We start from the raw sequence: 21,161 nt of genomic DNA, 5'->3' as shown, positions 1-21,161 counted from the left end.
GCCTTAATCTATAGCTCTAAGGGCTGTGGGTGGTGGCTATGCTGTGGAGGAAACAGGAGCTGCTGCTGTTTTCTAAAGTAGCTCTGCAGGTGGATAAAAGAGAAGTGCTAATGGGGGAGCTCTTAAATCCAGCTCAGTGGCAAAGGCTTGAGGGAGGGAAATGCTGCAGGGATAGGGAGAAGGTGATCTGAGAAGCAAGGATCTGTCTTGGCTTCTTGCGTGTCTGGAGTAGGGGGTGTTATAGGAACGCACCTACTGCTGGTGTTTGTGGCGCTCACGCTGGCTGTGATGGTTGTTGTGGTGTTCCTCAGGGAAGGTGAGCTTGGAGAGGGGAAAGAAAGCAGCAATTGTTCACTTCACAGCAAATCACAGCAGGATCCTCCTTGAGCTGGAAGGATTCCTCCTGCTTTTGAATGCAGAGCACTTAACATGTTTGCCTTGTAGTCTCTGCTTTAAAACACGCTCTGTTCTTCTGTTGTGTGTTTTTCTCCATGTTACCCTGGACCAAGCAAACCCACTGCATCTGCAGCACTCCCAGACGCCGCTGGCTCTGTAGGGACTGGCTTTGCTGGATCCGAAGCCCAACTGCCTGTGTAGAGGTGCCTGAGGTCAGCTTAGCTCATGCTGTTCAAAACCAGGGGAACTGTAACCTATGGCAGTAATTAAGAAGAGAAAAGGTGAGGTAGTTCCAGAAAAAGCTCTTGTGGAAGAGCAACTGCAGTCATTGCTGCCTTTGTCCTGGCGTGGTGGGTCAGAGCCAGGCCAGGCCCCCAGCGCATGGAGGCTTCTGTGTTTCAGCCTCTTGGCGGGCTTGACATCGGGGACCCCCATCTGAAACTCAAAGCATTGCACTTTGGCAGGTCAGAACCCAGCTGCTTTGGCCTGTTTGTGTATAACCATCACAAGCTACTTCACTGCATCGAGAGCAGTCTCTGTGTGCAGACACCGAACTCCTTGCCCTTCTCACCCCGGCTGGCTCTCCCCACGGGAGAAGATAACAGCTCAGCTTGGCAGGGCAGCTCTCTGCGAGAAGCCCTAACCCTCCTCAGGCAAAGCTCAGGGCGTGCAGCTGGGTCCAGAACCTGCAGGGGGAAGTTGCACAGAGGATGCCAAAAACAAACCCCCAGAGTCCAGGCTGGAGCTGTGTGTGACGAGGGGGCTCAGAAAGCCGCTTTCTCATCCAGGCTTTCCACTAAAACCACAACTTTCCGTGTGCCCTGCTCCAGGAGACCTCATTTGACACAATGTGAGCTCAGCGCGGAGGGGAGGGCGGCACCAGGCAGGAGCCCTCCGTTTCCTAAAATATCCCTGACAGGTGCCCTCGATATCCTGGCTCCAGTGCGACATCGCCGAGCGGGGGCCGTTGGAGATCCCGAAATGGATTTCATCTCATTGAGCCTAACCAGATGTAACCCCGGACCTCTGGGTCACTTTTATTTGTCCATCCTCTCTCAGGCGCAGAGACTCGAGAGCAGAAACATGCCCGTGCCCACGCGTACGCAGCAATCATCCTGCTGCTAGCGCCCATAGCGCTGGGCTGGGGCAAGCGTGCGGCGCGGCGCCGGCACGCCGCCAGTCCCTCCCAGTCAGGCGGCCCCAGGACATGCTGGCCTCTGCTGCTGCCTGCCATGCACCCGTCTTGCGGAGTTGCAATCTGTCTTCCCTCTGCTGCTTCTCACAGGGCTTCTGTGCTTTGTCAGGTCAGGGCTTTTTTTCCTGAATCTTTGATTTCACATCTTCTTTTTAAACTGTCACTAACTAGTAGCAACTCAGCAATTTCACTGCTGTGTTCTCTCCTTGTTTTTCCTTTCTTAACTTTTGCGGTTGAGCCCTCACATGCTGTCTCACTTAAGAGAGGAAATAAATGCAATGGCAGCTCTCGGTAAAGCTGTGCCCCAGGTCACCTGTAGCTATTGCCCCAGATGTGTGCAGCGATTGCATCCCGCTGGTCCTACACGCAAATGTCGTCTTCCTTCGGATTTAAGTCTGGACGTTTCCTACGAGGGCTGGGACTCGGTGATGGCTGGACAGCGTTTGGATGGACGGACTCCTGATGAGCTGTTGGAAGGCAAAACTGCACAGCGCATTGCGCTGCGGCTTGGGGGATTTCTTCCCAGCGCTGCCAAGAGGATGTCGGGAACATCAACTAAAGCACCTCGCTCTGCGTTTTGTCTCCTGACTCCCTCTGCAGAGGCACGACGTTCTCTCCAGGACAAGCACCAGGTTTGGTAACTGCGGTTCTCCCTGTCCGAGGGAGCCCTAGGGATGCCATCCGCAGACAGGTACTTGGCGATCGTCTGCCCTCGCTGGGACCTGCGCTGTCCCCGTCCTCCAGCCCGTGGTTTCTGGGCAGGGCTGGCGACGGTGGGGCGGGCAGTGTAGCAGGCATTCAGCAGGAGGAGGTGAATCCTTCAGAGATGGAAGTTTTTATTAAAAGGCAAGAGGGTAATTCTTCATTTGCAAAATGACACGATGTTCCACCAAGGCAAAAAAAAAAAAGGAAAAAGACCAGCAACATAACTGAAAACAACCCACCCAACCTCAAAACAGTAAATCCAATCAAGCTTTCCTGTTAAATGCGGGCTTTGAAGAACATTGTATTTAATCATTAACAGTGCTGAATCGATATGAATAATCTGAAGTGACTCTGAGCACCAGGAGCAGTTTATGTTTACAAAGAGATTAATATTGATGCGGCTGTTGCAAGTGCAGCCCAAATGCGGCAAAGCCCACTCCTGCCATGGCCCCTACGCTGGGGTGGTGGCAGGGGACGTGGGCCGCTGGGGCAGGGTCCCCACAGCCCGTGAGGACCTGAATGCAGGGAGAAAAAATGCACTGAAAATATGTAAGAGGCTGTTCTCTGCTGAACGTAGTCCCAGGCTGCACCGTGGCGTAGGAGAACCCAGCACACGTTGTTTTCCATTCCTCTTCCCACTGCTGCTCTCGCTGATAACAGACATCTCATCCCCAGCACCACCCAGGAGCAGGTGATGCTCTCTGTCCCAGGCAGCCTCGGCTCCCAGGATCAGGCAGGTACCTCGGCTGGGCCTGCTGCCCGCCCCAGGGCGGCAAGGAGAGGACTCAAGGCCTTGGCTTGCAGACCTGTCCTGGCGGGACTCTGCAATGAGCAAGGCGACAAGTTTGCTCTCACAATTTAAGTTGCCTTTGTAGGTTTAGAGTGTCCCAGCTGCCTTCAGCCCTGTCTTTTCACCGACAGAAAGAAGGTCCCAGGGCATTAGCGTGACGCTATCTGCCTTGACTCATTTGGCAGAGAGCGCGGTGGTGGGTGGGTGCTGGTGTGTGAATCACACAACACATAATTGCGGCCCCCGCTTAACAGGCAACTGCTTAAGTTTTTGTTTAGTTTTGTTTGCTCTCCTATTTTTCCTTTTTGCCGAGCCATTTGACAGCGGTTATTCATTAGAGCGGTTTTTATTTGGACATTTTGAGAGGCCTGTTGCCTTTGGCTCTGGGGTGCCAATAATTTTTTAATGAATTCTCATGAATTTCCCCCAGATGGAAATGAACAAAAGAGCCGGAGGAGAGGGTATGATTTCCAGTTTCTGGGAGCGCTTTACAAACAACTCAGATGATTAAAAAGGCGAGGGCGCTCTTTTAATAACAGGTTTTGTCAGGATTCAGCCAATTAATTTCAAAGAAAAATGAGGCATTTTGTTAAAGCAGCCACTTGAGCTTCCTTCTCTGTTCAGCTTCTCTTCGGCTTCACCGTGCCTTACGGCTTCGGTGTCCCATTCGAAGGGTGTTAATGGGGGGAGCAGAGGAGCCCTCCAGTTCCCACGCAGGCTTTGCGGGGGACGGCTGTCGTGACCGCCATGCCGCAGCCTGCCAGCTCCTCCTTCCCACGGGGCAGCTTTTGTGAACTTTTTTTGGGAATACATGTAAGCAGACAAAGAGATGCCTCAACAGAGGGCAGATGTGGGTGACTGCCGACATCGAGACTCACCTGGGTGCTACTGGAAGGGAAGCCTGGCTCAGCCCTCTCGGGCAGCAGCCGCCCCCAAGCCGTGGCCCTGGTGGCAGACCACCACAGGCATCGCTGCCATCCGCCCCTGGGCCGAGGAAGCATCGCCTGCCGTCCATGGGGAAGTGGTTGCACTGGTGGGAGAAGGTTCAGCTATGGGATAACCAAAGGGGAGATAAAATGCTCTGGAAGTGTGTAGGGGGCTGTTCTCTGCCCAACCAGCAGCGCGGCCTGCCTGCACCCCTCGGAGCTGGGTACCGGCTGCCTTGGCTGCACCAGGTACCGTGCTCTGACGTGAGCAGTTTGGAGCTGCTGCTGACTTCCGAGGGTTTTCCACCGCAGCCCCCAGATCCTTTCGCTCTCATACGGTGCACGGCTACGGCATTGCTCTGCTGCCTCACAGTACACGGGGACCGGAGCCAACCGTTTGCTGTCCTGACTTCTGTGATTTCCTGGATTTCCTTTTCTCTGCACGGTTCCTTCCCCTCAGCATTTCAGACTTGGGGAGGAAAAACTCAAAAAACCCGTTGCCTGATGAAAAGAGTAAAACAAATAAATAAATAAATCAATCTTACTCGACATCATTAACTTGGCGCAGTTGGGGCAATTTCGTTCTCCCGTACAGACATCTCCCAGCCAGCCACTGTCAGTGCCTGCAGTGGAGAGTGAAGATGGATTTGTGCAAAAAAACCCTCAGAAAACATATTTTATTTCTGAGGATTGAAATGGGCTCACTTTTTATACTGGTTTTCAAATTCTTTATCCATATTTTTCCAAATGCTTTACCCCCCCAAATTAACCAGCGTGTTACAGTACCAGAAGTCAAGTCTGAGTTTAGCTAGCGCTTCCTGGTGCTTCTGTTTCGGAAAGACCGTATCAGAGATGAGAAAGAAAGTGGCTTTGGACAAATCGTTAACATAAAAATGATTGGTGACTTGCAACTAGTGGTCTAATCATATACCTTTTGTGAAAATAGAATATTTTGATGGCTTTCCTTCAGTCTGAAATAGTTAAGAGCAGTATTGATCTGGGACGACAAAAAAATAACAGAAGTCTAAATGACAATTGGCCACTATTTGAAATGCAACTTTTCTAGCTCTCTAATCTCACAATCTGCAATCATACAAGTAAGCTTCATTAACTGGGGGGGGGAAAGAAATCACACATACAGCTTCAACGAGAAAGTGAATTGAGTAACCAACGTGAGTGCCTCTATACTGGCTTACGGGTAATAAAATAAAAGAAGTGACAAAAGGAGGACATTTACAAAAACTGCATTTTGCTGATTGTCGAGGGAGATGTTAAAGACTCACTTTACTGAAACAAAAGGTCTGTCAATCTAGCACGCTAAAAAGCAGCTTATAAAGGGGGTTTCCATTGCTCGCAGTTCGGAATTCTGCAACGTCTCCTTTCCTCAGCCTACCTTGCTGCACGGGTGCCGTGTAGTCCCATCTCCTGGTCGCAGCTGGGACAGCGTTAATTTTCGTCTTGGCAGCCGGTACGGGGCTGCCTTTTGGGTTCAGGATGAGAACAACGTGGATGACACACTGCTGCTTTGGGTCTTGCTAAGCAGTGCTGAGCTGTTGCTAAATAGTGGCTAAGCAGCGCTCAACCGGTCAGGGGCTTTTCAGCCTCCCCTGCTCCGCCGGGGGCACGGGGCGGGGGGCTGACCCCGACCGGCCCCGGGGCGATGCCGTACCCCATGACGTCATGCCCAGCATATAACCTGGGGGAAGAAGGAGGAAGGGGGGGACATTGGGTGTGATGGTGTTGGCCTTCCCCAGTCCCCGTTACGCGGGATGAGCCCCGCTGTCCTGGGGGTGGCTGAGCACCCGCCCGCCCATGGGAAGGAGGGAATGAATCCCTTGGTTTGCTTTGTTTGCGTGCACGGTTTTTGCTTTGCCTATTTAACTGTTCTAATTCATTTTACTTCAATTATAAGCTGTTCTTATCTCAACCCACGAGTTTTCTCCCTTTTACCCTTCTGATTCTCTCCCCCATCCCACCGGTGGGCAGTGAGCGAGCGGCTGCGTGGGGCTTAGTTGTTGGCTGGGGTTAAACCACGACATCCCACCATCAGGGCATTTCCCCACATCCCCCCGTCTTCACAGCTTTCGGCGTGTTTTCTCCCAGCCCTCGGTGCTCTGGTTAGGGCGCTGCCCTGCTTTTCCTGCAGTGCTGCTCATGCAGGCTATAGGTTGCATCCCACATACCAAAGTCCTTAGCAATGCTGTCAGCAAAACCTGATGCTCTCCTTCCAAGTTCCTTTGCGCAGACAGTGTAGAAGATGAATGCATGTGAATGACAACATCTTCGGTGCTAACAGCCTCCAGAATGGTTGTCCACCTCCTCCTCCCAGGAAGGTGGTGGTGTGTTGGCGCACCAGGGTGGTGAGCCCAGTGCTCCCAGCTTTGCAGCAGCTGGTCCGTGTTGCCCGGGGTTCCCTGGCTCTGGCGGTGAGCAGCAGTTCTGGCCCAGGGATTCAGCCAGAGATCTGTCCATCACACGGTGCTCTGCTCCATCCCCTTCTCCTGCCAGGACACTGGGCAGGTACCCCAGCCTGTAGGCACGGCCCTTGGCAGAGCCCCTCTCCTGGCTGAGAATGCCGTGTCTCTCCTCCGTGTTCATCAACGTTTCACACGGTGCCCAGCCTGAAAAATATTTCTGAGCCAATACTGCAAACAAGAGCCCTGTTGTGAATCACCCACCACCTTGAGCTGGGAAATCAGCTGTCAAATTAATTTAATTAGTAGTTACTGCAGGCTTTCAAGAGCCATTTGTGCACTGAACCTGCCGCAGTGGCCGCCCAGCCATCTGGCTGACCCTCAACCTGCAGCCCGTCTCCCCATGAGAAATGTGGGCAGGGTGAGAGCGATGAACTCTCCGTGCTGTGGCCTCGGCATCCTGCAGGATAACACAGAGGAAAAGTTGCCTGCAAAAAAGAAATGAAAATGAACCATGCCTGTCCTATCGTGCCACATTGGCAGTGGCACCTGGGGTCTCACTACACAGCTGGTGGGGCTGATAGAAATCAGGCACGAGATGGGGATGGAGAGAATGAGCACAGAGAATAGGGACACGTGGTGGGGAGAAGGAGCAGGGAGCCTGGGTGACCTCCCAGAGACGAGGGACCAAGCCCATGCCCAGTTTTGGCTTGGTTTCCCTTGGTCCCTGATCAACCTCCCACTCTCGCCCTCTCCAGCGCGTTGCACACCCGGAGAGGTGCCAGGGCTGGGAAACACCGGGGCATCTCCGGCAGTGCGCACCTGGGGAGCGGGGGGCCCGGCTGGGGGGCCAGCGGCGCCCAAAAACCTCTTGCCCGCACACAGCAGACAGCGAATACGCAGAAGATTGCATTCAGTAGGTCCTGCCAGAAGACAAAACTGCTGGTTAGTTTGCACTGTAATCTGCACCTTGTTGAAAGGCTGTCAGCAGACTGCTGGTCCAACTGCCCCCTTCCTGCTGCCCTCCCCTTGTTACACTCGTTGGTTAAATAAATGTCTATTTTTGTCCTCAGTTTCTGCTTGTTTGCCACGTACTTGCAGGGAAATGAAGAGCTGTGTTTATACCAGATGGGTTTATTGAAGTATCGGAAAGCACAAATCAATTTACAAACGAAATTATATGGTACCCCAGGAATAAAAACTGACAAACACAGAGATTTGCTGTTAAATTAATAGCAAGCCAAGATAAAAGGCAATGCGGACCATAAAATTAGTCAGGTACAATATACTCCCTAAAATTTAGAGCTTACAGGCACACTGCTTGATTTCAGAACTAAATAACCAGCAGAGGGGTTTTAAAAATCAGTATTGCAAGCCACATGGCAAAGAAAATTCCAGAAAGCACTGTATGCATTTTGCGACGGAGGACCGACTGACTGCTGCCTGCCCGTTTCCCCCGGAGCCTGGGGCAGCGCTGGCGCGCGCACCGCCCGTGGCACGGCTGCAGGAGCAGAGCACTGGCAGAGCTTCTGCAGCAAGGTCTTTTCAGATTGATTTGGGCGAGGCAAATTCAGCGCTGCCTGCTCTGCCTCTTGGGTAGAGGCTGAGGACCTCCTCGTGTCCTCCTCCAGCGCCGGTGGGGCCAAGATTCGGTGCTTCCCTGGCTGGTTGTGGTACGGGGCTGAGAGCGTGCACCGCTGCGGAGCTGGGGAAAGGCCATTTGTTTGGTAAATAAATTAATGGAAGAGATCAGGGTGGCAGAGAGGGCTTACGGCAAACAGGAGCAGAGCAGTCATCACCCACCGCATGGTGAACAGGCATCTCGGCTTCCCCAGGGTGGTGTAACCCAGCTCCAGTACCGTAACAACGATGCGCTGCTGGAAGTCACCCTCGGCAGCGGGAGGCTGGCCCCCAGGCAGCCAGGGCATCCCAGCACGGGACACTCTCTGGAGATGCTCCCTTCGCCCTGCTCTGCAGTGAGGAGAGTCCCTGCTGAAAGCCGGGGCCCTGGCACGCCGCTGATGGTCACCCTCGGGCTGGAGGTGCCCTCTGGGCACGGTGCAGCAGCCAGGTGCTGTGCTAAGCGTGTTTTTCCACTAATAGAGCTGTCCTGGCATGGCACAAGCATCCGCCTGCACTCCGTGTTCATCCTGAACGACAGGAACAAGCTGTCCAAAGTGTGGCTTTCACAAAGGGCAGCACCTTGGGCTTTGCTGTCTGAGCTCATTTGACATTTCCACACACATTTTGTAGGGCTTCTCCAACTTCTGCCGCTCGCTTTTCTGCCCTCTAATTAACTAACGAGACATATGATGAAGCCGTGACGTGCACAAGAAGTGACAGGGCCACCGAGTACTCCAGCGTGGCGTTCCCCTCGGGCACCCTGCGAAGCAGCAGGCGTGGGGCAAGCTTTCCGAGATAATTTGCTAATATACACTGAAATACGAGCACTTTCTAAAGAGAGGCTAACGCATGCCGCGACGGAGGCTGAAGGCCCTCGAGCCCCAGGGCGCCCTTGCCTCCCCGAGGGCCCGGCGCTGCAGACGTTGGCTGGAGGGGTGGGAGATCACTGCCTTCTCTGGGCGTCCGCCTCTGCCCAAAGCAGTGGGACACGGACTGTGTTAGAGCCGCCGTAGAGCTATCGTGAGCACTCGTATCTCAAGGACGTGGGCTAAAACTCTCCTGGAATGTTCCAGGCTTTGAGCTAATAAAGCTATTACACATAAATTAAGTTATAGGTATCTAATGTTAATCTCTTTGGTTTTCATTGCCTTTTGTTTATGAAACTAAATACAATGATGCATAATAATAATTAAAGATTGGCTGACAAGCAGGAAATCAATCCATGTCTCCTGGGCAGGCACTGACTATCAGTCATTTTTTGAAATCTGTTATTTTTTTATAAACAGGCGATTATTGTCTTACTAAAACTGAATTAACACACTCAGCTGATGTATGCCTGTATGCGAAGCAGCTCTGGTGGGCGGCAATGATTTCTACAGGCTCCAGCTTGGGCTTCTCTCTGGAAGAGGCCCAGGGCAGCACAGCCCTGCTTCGGAGCACCGGTGCCCCTTGCCACGGGAACCCCTTTCTGCCCGGCCACGTGCAGCCTTGCCACCTGCCAGCCCGGGCTTGTGTTTTTCTCAGGCAGCCTCTGAGTTTTAGATGCTGTCCCTCACAACCCATCTTCTGCACCATCCCACCGGGGGCAGACCCCAGCCTTCCCGTGAAAGCCTGCCTGCACCCTAAAAAAATGCAGAAAATGCAGAATAGCCTCTTAAGGGAAAAGCTTTCTGTATTGATCTTGTGGAGGAGAACAAATTGAGCAGACAGAGAGCTATCCCAGGAGCTGCCTGTCTGAATGTTTCATTTCACGGTGAACCAAGTAAGCCAGTGCCCTGGTATGGCTGGTGCTGAGGAGCAGCCCCGGTCCAGCACGGCAGGAGAGAGGCAGCTCCGGGTGGGGGTGGCTAAAGCACGGACACCCTGGCACTGCTCCGGCAGCAGACAGACCGACTGAGGGGCTGTGGGAAATCTCCTCCCGCAGTCTTGAACTTCCCAGATTGGGTTTAAAGTCTATTTCATGATTTCTTTGGCGGCCTCAAACCGCTGAGAGCCAACGAATCCGTGGGGGCGGGAAGTACAGTCACGGCCAGGCTCCTTCACAGGTCGCTGAGCAATGATAATGGGTTTGTGGCTGCTCGTGGCACGTCCCTGGGAGCTGCCATCACAGCCCTACCAGCCTGGCGTGGCCGATCTGTCACAGAACAAGAGCCAAGAAACCAGCGTACAGACTGTCCTTCGCCCTCCAAACCCATCCCCATGCGCAGCCCCAGCAGCAATTCTCCCTCCGTGTCCTGTTCCTCCTCCGCTGCCGCCCCCGTACCCCGGCCCGACATGCTCAGCCAGCTCTCCCAGCCCACCGAGGGACGCTCCCGGCCACAGGGAGCGGCTGAAGCAGGCGCTGCCTCCCGGCGCTGGGCTCCCACGCAGCCGCAGGCTCCGGTTTGCCTACTGCGCCCCGACCTGCGTCGCTCCTTGGCTGCCTGAGTGTGCCTGTGGCTGATGCTTCCTCGTGTCAGCACTTATTTCCTATCTTCTAAAAACGTGAAGTGGCTTTAGCCGTCTTTGTAAGCACGAAGCAGACATTTGTACCCAGGCGTCCCTCTCGTTGCTTCCCCTGGTGCTTTTTCATCTGCCCATGTAAATGGCTTCCCTTGTTGTACCTTGTCTTACATGACCTTGTAAAAACTTCAGGACAAGGGCTGAGTTTTGCAGTATAAACACATCATTTTGCCTAACTAAGGGCAGCCAGAAAAGCCTCATGTTTATTAATCTGTGGAACTGAATATTAAACACATTCCTTAATATATGGGAGCAGTATCAAAACTGGCGAGTGCGACGCCAATCTGAACTGCAAAATTCAGCCAGTTTGGGAGAGAAGTTCTCTCTCCTCTCCTTAAAAAGCTCCCTTGGCACGTATATGACACTTACAACTCATGCCAAGGTGCACTTTATGTATAAGAAAATAAAAAGGGTCTGGCAACCTGGACTTGCGGTACCAGATTAAAGAAACTCAATCTATTTTCTTTGAAAACGAGAAGACAGACAGGTAACTTGATTACAGATAAACGCCAGCTCGGAAAAAGCTTTGTGATAATAAGAAGGTATTCAACTGAGTAGCAGATCTAGAGCCTGGAAATTGAAATTAGACAAATTCCGAATAGGAAGCAGAGCAAGTAATTGAATAGCAGAACAGCACGCACAGGGATGGAGCGATTCACTCGCAGGCTTTGAGAATCAGGACTGGGTGTCTTTCTAAAAGGCTGAACCAGGAGATCTAGGGCAAGTAGGGGAACACGTGTTAGTGTCCTGGGGAGCCCAGAATGATAACTTTCAGAATTAATATTGACAAAGACTTGAATAATGAGAAAAGATTTGGGATTTTAAAAGGTGCTGTGAAGGAAATAGCTGAGGCTGTAACCCAGCGGTTGCTGGAGCACCGCCTGCTTTCAAGACCTTTGAGAACTCCACCTTGCAGCAGGGGGACACTGGACAGGCGCAGCGTGATGCACGGTCTGCGCGTGCCGTGTCCAGCAGATCGGCGCCTGCCAGCCTCAAGAACATCTCCTGAAGCAGCTGTGCCTTGTTTTGGTCGGCAGTTCGATGCCTGCTGCTTTCAGATCCATAACAAAGCCCGTCTCCATCGACATTAGCACACAAATATGCATAGATTACAGCATGCATCCCGGCACACGCTACAGTCCATCGAGGCTGGCCCTTGCTGACAGGGTGAGGCTCTGAGCTGCTTTAGCCCCTTGGAGATGCAGCCGGTGGGAGGCCGGGCAGGGACACGGAGCCCCTCCACCAGCCTCCTGCCATCAGGAGCCGCCGGCCGCTCACCGTGGGCAGGGACACAAGTGTCTGGACTCAGTGGGAGCAGAGGAGCTCCCCAAGCCTGCCTGGAAAAGGCTTTTGAGGTCCAGAAGTGTAATTTAAGTGTTTACACAATCTCAGTGTCAGAACCTGATTATGATTATAACTTATTGCTGTCTAATTGTAGGAGATGCGATGCATGAACAGTTACCCTGGACATGTCTTGACTCGAGGTGTCCCTTAGCCAAGTAAATCTGGCTTAATTAATGCTTCTTAGAAGAGAAAGGGACAAGGCTGGCTGCGTGCCACATTCCCAAGCGAGCCGAGCGTTAGCTCATCTCTGCATCTACAGGCCCCTGCGGGCTGAGACCAGCCGCTTGTCTCACTACAAGAAGCCCCGGGCGATGAGGCGGTCGCCTACAGCTCCGTCCCCCATCGTTCGCCGTGCTGCAGTTTGCTTGCCAGCTCATCCCCTGCCCTAGGCAGGTACCAGCACCCAGACACAGGGTGACGCTGAGGGCAGCTACCTGCAGCCTTCTGGAAGGGGCTTGTGCTGCAGCTTTTCTCCACTGAGGCACCAAGGGATCCTCCGTCCCAGAGGAGGGCTGCAAAGCAGCTCCCCATGAAAGGGGCTCCATCTTGCTTGCACTTGATTTCAGGCCAGCATCTCTCTCCACGTACCATCCCTTGTTCCTTTTCTGCTGCTTGTGAGCAAGATGGGGCAGAGCAGGAACGTTATCTGCTCCAAAGCCCAGTGCACATGGGGTACCAGCGGGCTGAGCAGCTCAGCATACGCCTCCTGGGCAGTTCACCTCAGTGGCGGGTACAGATGGGCTTTGCTCCCAGTTCCGGAGAGCGGGGTGTCCGGGAAGGGCTGCAGCAGCAGGTGGACAAACACCAGAGCGGTACCTCAAATCCCCACAGCTCCCAGGAGCGAAGAGCGACTCCAGTTCCCCCCTCTCTGCTGCCTTCATCCTCTTCCTCTCCCACAGATACCGGACAGCACCACTCTGCACATCAGCCCAGCTGTGAGCTTTTTGGAAAGCGACACCAAAACAAGCCAGGGAGAACAGGCAGGCTGGCAGGGGCCGGAGGGGACCGCCAGGACAGCCTGGTGCCTGGGGAGGGGAGGAAAGGCACTGTTTACAACAGCGGCTGGCCCAGCGACTCGCCTTTGTCCTGATCATGGCTCATGTTTATTTTGGCATCAGCCAAGGCCTCTCACCCTTGTTTGAAGGCAAGGGAAAGGAAAGGGCTCATTTCCCTCAATCGCACAGGAATGGCAGCTGTGGTTTGGCAGGGGATGGGTTCAGGATGCCTGCGAGAGCGGAGCTGTGCCTGTGAGGCTGCCCGAGGTAATGGCCTTTAGCCTGGAGAGCAGGAAATAATAGACTGTTAATTATTCCTGAGCTTCTCTCTGCTCACATACACCCCCCGCACACATGCGCTTGCATGGGGACGGGCGAGGGGGTGTTGGCAGCAACTCAGCCATCCAGAAGTGTGCATTTCTCTTTGCTAGTTTCTCTCTCCCCTATGGGCCAAATCTCCCAGATCCACCTCCCATCATTTCCCACGAGTTCACCTGCCATCTGAGCATCTTCATCTCCTTGCCGCTGCAGACAAGCTATCAATGTTTCCCCTTCCCTGTAGCTCAGGCAGTGCAATCCCCTTGGAGAAACACAATGTCCAGGGAATGGGTATTTACACAGCATCCTTTGCTTTGGACACTTGTTCCAGAACAGCAGGAGGCTGGTGAGGGATCAGCGCAACGCTGCCCAGGACAGGCAGTGCTTCACCCTGCTCTTGGCTGCTGGCGCCCAGCACCGTAACCTCCGAGCCTCCTGCGGTCCTGGGAAAACCCAGATAGTGGCCCTTTCAGGTTGCCAAAACAAGCAAATCCAGGCCCCCGTGGTAGCACGCACATGGTAGATATGTGACTGGGAATAGGAAAGAGCACCTGCAGCTTCCTCAGTGCCTTGCCCCGGGCCGAGCACTGAAGCTTGCCGACAGCACACTGGCAGCTGCCCCATGGCCCATGAAGATGCTTAAGCAATAAAGGCAATACCTGGGACTGTAGAGACTGGCAGGGACTCGTACTTCCAGGCAGCACTGGAGGACCTGGAGCAGGAGGCAAGGAGGGAAGCATGGTTTTGTGCTGTGTGCTGGGCCACCACAAGCTTGCTGTGGCAAGCACCAGGCACAGGCAGGAAGACCGTCTTAGCCTGGCACCCATAGACAAGCAAATGGCTTCTGCCCCTCAGCAGGGCTTAGCGAGTGCATCCAGAGCCACATGCATGCAGTCACATCGGCCCAAGAGCAGAGCTGGCTCAGAGCATGGAGAGGAGTGCCCACAGCCCTGCCGTGCCGCTTCCCGGCTTCTCTGGCTGAAGCACCAGCGGGGCACAGGGACAAGCTGGCTCCCGCAGGCACAGGCAATCAGAGCCAAGAAATCCAGCGAGGCAAACAGAAAACAATCAAACGGCACCCAGAAACAACGTGCACAGCAGCACACCAGCTTCCAGGCCCCAAGCCTTTTGAAGCAAGAAGGGAAGGGTTGAGCAATTGGGCATTCTTCAGAGCACGATGGGGAGACAGCCAAACTGCAGCAAGGCTGGCTGCGAGAGGGTCACGAAGCCAGAGCAGCAGCGTTACAAGGAGAAACAGGCAAAGGTTGCACGTGCACATGCTGCTAGCGGCTCTGGAAAACCCCTGCAGCATCCCACCTGCCGAAGCGACAGCTAGGCATGGGGAAGGCTTTTGGCTGCTAGAAATCAGGACCGGTGAGCAGCACCTATAAACAGTTGTGATCCAGGAAAACAACATCCAGGTGTGAGCCTGGAAAACAGCAGATTTGTTCATGGCTGACGTTCACAAAGCACCTGACCTGTAAGATAATCCAGCCTTCAGAGCTGTGTTTGTTCACTACAGAATGGGAAGAGGGAGCTTGTCTGAGAAAGGGCACCGAGGGGCGAGCGAAGCAGGCTTAGCAATATTCCACAGCCCAGCAAAGGAAATACGAGAGAAAAAAAAAGCAACACACATCCAAGAGAATATGCAGAGATAAAAAGCCAAAGAGAAAGATAACTGCAAAGAAAGGTCTGTGGGTGGTGCCGAGAAAAACATGACAATGGAAAATGACGTGCATATGGTTCCTGTACAGTCACCATGGCAAGAGAAATTGTTATCCTAAAGCTTGCAGAGCAGAAAAGCAAGGGAACGAGCCACCCTGTCAAAGCCACGACTGAGGGTTTCGGATTATGCCCACGGCTGACACTGCAGGTAGTGCAAATTTGCAGAAAACCCAGTGCCCAGACTAGCTCAGTCAAAGCAAGGCAGCTGCGCGCCGATCAGCCTCAAACTCGGCGTCAAAATGGCACCGGGGCACCAGGAGATTTGTGAGCGAGCAGAAAGCTCTTCCGCGCCCCGGAAGGGGGGGCGGCACGGCCCCGCCGGCGCAGCCACGCCGCAGCGTCTCTGCTGGCACACCGCAGCACGAGCTGCGGGTGGAAGTTCCCACACCGCCATGGGACGCAATGCAGTTGGAGACTTTGTTAGCGCAGGCAGTCCCACCAGCTCACAAATCCAGTGCCACCAAGCCTCAGAGAAAGTCTTTGTGCACTACAGGCAGAAGAAAAACACAAGGAAGTCCCGACTGCAAGTGATGTGCTGTGACAATCCTCTAGAAACACAGAGTAAAGTACCCAGGATGGATTTCCAGGAGGGGCAGTCTTACAGAAGTGGTACCCATAAAAAGAAAGCAATGGTTCCTGCAGTGCAGGATCTGCCCAGGGAAGATCTACTGCACTGGAACAAAATATACGGGAGGGAACAGAGTAAGTTGGAAGAGCAGCCCCTCCACCAACAAGGCAGAGCCCATCAGCCGTTCGTGGTCCTTCCTGCGACATTTTCCTTCTCCACCAGCCAGATGTAGACAGTCACAACCCTGAGTTAAAACACAAGTGGAAGAATGGAGCAGCAGCAGCATGCCAGGCTGGCAGGACAACGTCGCAGCAGCTGACGCTCTGGGGTAAGGCACTGAAACACCACCCTCCACAGCCCTGGCTTCGGTCTTCGAGGAGAGCCAGGAGCAGGTTTCAGCTTGGACAAAAGCAAGATGAAATTTTCAGCAACTGTGGCAGCATCGAAGGGACACCTGCTGACTTCCAAAGGCAACAGCCTTCCTGCCAAAAGGCAAATGCAAATCACCAGATGTCCTTTCAGAGGCTGTTATGATTTGTAAAGTGTCTAACAGACACTCTTGTCTGAACGTCTCTCTATCCATTGTATCCTTCCGCACGAAAATACAACAGATAAACAAGATCAAGAGATTTCCAATCCGAGATGAATACTGAGAGCACAGAGGGCATCAAAACAGTAGTTATCCACCAGTTTTCAAGGCAGGATTGGAAAGAATCTGAGAACAGACCACACTGAACTAAGACCCGCAAGTGCTCACGTCTACTAGTTTATCAAGAGAGCATCAAGGAGATTTAAGAGGAAAAGATGTCAGTCCCAGACAAAGGCACTTTAAGGAGGAGTTCAGCAGGACACAGAAGGAAAACAGAGCCGACAGAGGACTGACAGAAGCCAGGACAGACTCACAAGCCCTACTCTGCAGAAGAAGCCAGGTACAAAGCAGGTCCTGTCACCCCCAAAGACTGCAGCTTCTGCAATATCAGCTAGCTTCCAAGATAGCCATAAGATGGTGCAGACCCCGAGGACAGAGGTGAGTCAGCAGGCAGTGACTCTCCTGCCCGGTTTGGCTGCCCAGGGACACAGAGCATCCCCGCAGGCGCCCCGCGCCCCAGCGCTGCTGCAGCACGCACTGCCCCGGGGGCAGCCACCGCCAGAGCACACGGCTTAGTCTTCCGTCAGATCATGAGATGCAGGAGGTGGGAAAGCCCAGCTGATGGGTTAGGGAAGTCTGGAAGAGACTTCAGAAGAACACAAGCCTGACACACCAGAGCCATATAGGAACTTCTGCAAATCCTTCCCAAAGCACTGGAGCAAGGTGGGTTTTTTTTGTTTTTTGTTTTTGGTTTTTTTTTTAACCTGATTAATATTGTACTAACACTTTGGGATCAAGCATGGCTTAAATCTTGGACGGCGGTAGGAAAAAGTCGTGCTGCAATTCAAAATACAGCTGCAAGGAACGAAAGGTGTCCCAGGCAGAATTAAACCTTCGAGTCAGGACGCAAAGGCTGCAGCCGCTGCTCCCTACACACCGATGTACAGTTGCGCATTCTCGTGTGGCGCCCACGCCACTGGTGGAGCAGGTGCAAAAGAAAGGAAAAAACCCAAAACAAAACAGAAAAATAAACCAACCACCCCATAACCAGCGCACAAAGGGAATTTTTTTATGGAAGAATTTATTCTTTCTTTCTCAAAAACCGTCTGGTGCTCAAGGGCTCGTTTCTTTGTATTCATCCCGTTTCCTGGACTGTGTCCCAACAGCCTTCATGGCAGCCAAATGCAGAGGCTTTTTTTTCTTTTTTTCTCCCCTCTCCTGTAGCGTGACAGGAATTGCTGGCACTTGTGCCGTTTCCTACACTTGTTACACTGCGGTGAGGGGAGCCTCTTGCTGCCAGGTTTTCTGCCTGTGCTTCGCTCTCGGAGGAGCCGGAGCTGCTGGGACAGCATGCAGGCGCTGGGGAGCTGCAAGCAGCTTAGCTGGGACCCTTCGTGCACCCCGGCACCATCACGTTTGCCTGCAGAGCTGGGACAAGACAGGAACATGGAGCTCTTTGCCCATCAGCTGTTACCCAGGAGAGACAGTTGCCCTTGTCTCTACCAGCTGCACGCTGGGAAGGGATAAAGTTTTCTGCACCATGTTTACCAGTTCACTCTCTGCCCTCTCCAGTCCCAGGGAGATGTTTTCCCTGGCAAAGCCAAGCACAGCACCCGGCACTGGTCTCCCATCAGTCCTGCTGAATGCAAAGTGCCCATGAGAGCAGAAAGCAGCTCCGGAGATGAGTGCTGGTAAGTCCTGGTGATATCTGCGTGCCCGGTGGCCAGTGACAGCAGGGATGGCAGCTCCAGGGCTGACCCACGCCTGATCCCCTCTCAGCACAAGAAGTATTTAATCTCAGCTGGGAATTTTTTTACATCTGGCCTCAGTATTCCCTGTCCTTCCTCTCTTTTTGGTTTTGCTTCTCCCCTGCCCCAGGGACACAGCAAGCCCCCAGGGCAGGGCCGGCAGCAGCGCAGACACAGACCCCCGCCTCCGCACCCGGGGACAGGCTGCACGGCGCTGCCGCCCGCCTCGCCACGGTGCGGGGAAGGGAAGGGTTGCTTAAGCACATGCAGTTACAGTTTGTGACTCTTGGCTGTTGCTCAGCCTCCCGGCATCAACCTCCGATACGCCTCCTGGCATACATATTTATGATCCCAATTATCACTGAACGAAAACCCAGGTTGCTGTGAAAATAAATGATTTTTAATCTAAATTGCCCAGTTTACATACTTCACCCACCTCTGCTTAGCAGAACAGCTGGTGTTTACCAACTTCTCGCTACCGTTCCAAGCGGCACAGGAAGATGCCGGCTGGAGAGGACCAGCCACCTCTCAGATAAGATGAGCTCAGGTTTCCTCAGACCCTCTGCTCCCCCACATCACAGATGAGCCTCCAGCAGAGGCAGGCTGTGCTGGAGGCCAGCCTCTGCCAAAGTCCCAGGCTGACAGAGATGGATAAATGATGTGACATCCTAGGGCACCAGCTACAACACCCGGGCACGGAGCCCCGGGAGAGCTCAGCCAGCCAGGGTGTGCTTTTAGCAGGGTGGGGCGGCGGCAGCAGCTGTGGTTGATCGCTGTGGCTCGGGGAGGCCCAGGTGCAGGTCCTCGGGATGGGAGAGGCGGCTCCCACCCACCCTGCACACCACTGAAATTCAGGCTTCCCTCCCAAGCGGCATGCGCTTTCCCTGCCCGACTGGCAGGCTTTGACAGTACTCAGAGAGGGTTTCTATCCCTCGTTTAACCCATGGGATCCGAGGTATGGAGTGGAAAAAGGCTAGGCTGGAGCTGTATGGTACAGGTCTCTCCATCCAGCCCAGTCCTCCAGTCCAGCACAGGCCCAGTGAAGATTTGCAGCACTGTGCAGTGAAGGAATGATGAAAGATGTCTGCTGATAATAATTATTATTGTTGGGTGTTGTATTTCTGCAGGAAAGAGTAGTTTCCATGTAGACCCAAATAAATCTAGCTATCTCTACACTTCTGTCCATATCTGTATTTGCAGTTATCAGCGCTTCCTTTTTCCTAATGCCTCGGGAGGCTCACACCAGAGCTAAGGTGATCCAAGAATTACTCTCATCATGATATTTCCACTCTCCAAGAACGAGCATATGTTAAAGAAATCCAGTCCCTCATTATTCCAGGCCTTAAATGGCACCCTGGGGCATTAAACAAGAACGGGCTCAGGGAGCCAGCACTGGCTCTTAGGTGGGCTTATGGCAGGACTGGTAGCACTGGTGCCTGGAGGGTTGCACTGGTGAACGATTATAGCGAGACGGGGCGGCACCAGGTCCAGACATCGGCACGCAGAAGCACCAAAGCCAAAGCAAGGAGGTTCCTACAGCACCCTTCACCCTTTGGAAGCGCTGGAAAGGAAGGTGCTGCTGTTAGCAGCCGTGTGAAGGCACATGCTGCTGCACGTGGTCCCCGTCGGTGCTATTTCCAGCTCGGCTGGCTGAGGACTGAAGGAAGGAAAACTCCTGGGACCGGGCATGGAGCAGGCAGTCACATGCGGCTCAGAAATAAGTCACAAGCCACAGCAAGATAATGACACCTGGCGTAAGACGAGACTTGATCCATCCTTTCCCTTTCCCCTATTTCTTCCTCCGCTGTTTGGGCTGACATTAGTGCTGGTGAAGGAGGGCTGGACACTGGTGGCCAATGCCTACCGCAGGATAAACACCTCCTGCGTTTCTACAGTCCTGCTCTTCCTACCTTCTCTTGGAACACCACCACAGCTCCGGCCAGGCTCTGCGCCCTGCAGCACCTCGGGCTGCGCACCCTTGTGTGGTCCCTGTGCTCCCTCCCTGCATACACGCAGGGTGCTCCAAAACACGAGCAGCTCCCAGACACTGTGCCTCAGGAATGATGGACAATATCCCCCCCCAGGACAGGGGGCAGGACGACAACCCCCAGCCTGGCTGCCCCAGGACCTGAGCCATCACCTGGTGACCTCCCCTGGCACGGAGTCCCCAAAGCACCTTTCCCTGCCCACGACACTGCGCTGGCGGCTGGAGGGACGTGGCATCCTCACCTCCCTCAGGCACAGACCAGGAGCTGGTATGCACAGCTGACTGCTCCGAGTTCCACTCTGTTTCCAAGTATTATTATGGAGTTAATTAGCCATGGCCACCCTGACCTCTCATCCCACTAGGAAAACAGCCCAGCTTTGTCACAGCACGTGGGAGCGGGCGAGCGGACGAGGGAGAGGGGAAATGGTTTTATGGGACTTCCCAAGGAGCAAGTCTCTTCCCTCCCTCCCCCCCAGGCACCACAAATTTGTTTGCTGTGATTTAAAGATGACACATTTGGTTAAAAACCATGGGCCAGATCCACAGTCCCTGCAAATCAGAACATTTCTGTTGACTTCACGGAGCTTAGCTGATTTAGACCAGCTGAGATGCTGACCCTCTGTGTTTAAACAAAGCTCATTTTTTCTCACTGATGCTAGGCAGAACAGCCTCAGGATTTGGCTCTGGAAGGGATATTTTAGCAGGGATTCATCCTCCACTGGGCTTAACTTTGACAAGAACCACAACAGCCACGAGCCACCGGTGTGGGTCTGGGGGCTCTGCCACAGACAGAGGCACAGCCACCCGCATCCCGGCCCCAGGTACAGAGCCTGGCCAGCAGCGCAGCGCCAGCTGCTACAACCCCTGCTAACAAAAGCCCCGCTGGGATGCCTGGGCAGGAGCCTTGTGGTGGCCTTGGACCTCATCTCAGGGACCCAAAGGGCACGACTGAGGACCAGACCGGCAGGGAGCAGCAGGGCTGGGGAGCAGCAGGGCTGGGGAGCATCCCTAAGCGAGGCGCGGGGGGCAGGCAGCAGGAGGGATGGGTGGAGATCTTCTGCACCACATGGGCTCTCAGGTCTTCCAGAGCCATCAAAGCTTCCCTCTCCCCCCGCGGATAGGCTGGTGTCCTGTCGTCCACCCACCTTCTGGTACGAAGATATGAGACTGTGCTTTTCCCCACGTGTGAAAAGAAAAAGGGGAACTGACCTGAAAAACCGCTGAAAAGATCCTGCCCTGGCACGGTGAGCGCCAGCCACCTGAACCGAGAACAGGCAGCCCCGTGGAGTGAGGCAGGAAGGTTTTGGGGACCGGTTCTCCCCTGAGCTTGCTGTAT

This window comes from Nipponia nippon, unplaced genomic scaffold (genome assembly GCF_047370975.1).
Source record: "Nipponia nippon isolate SJK-2023a ecotype South Korea unplaced genomic scaffold, ASM4737097v1 scaffold_17, whole genome shotgun sequence".
Classification (NCBI taxonomy): Eukaryota; Metazoa; Chordata; class Aves; order Pelecaniformes; family Threskiornithidae; genus Nipponia; species Nipponia nippon.
The sequence above is the reverse complement of the archived record's forward strand: the minus strand, read 5'-3'. Positions refer to the sequence as shown.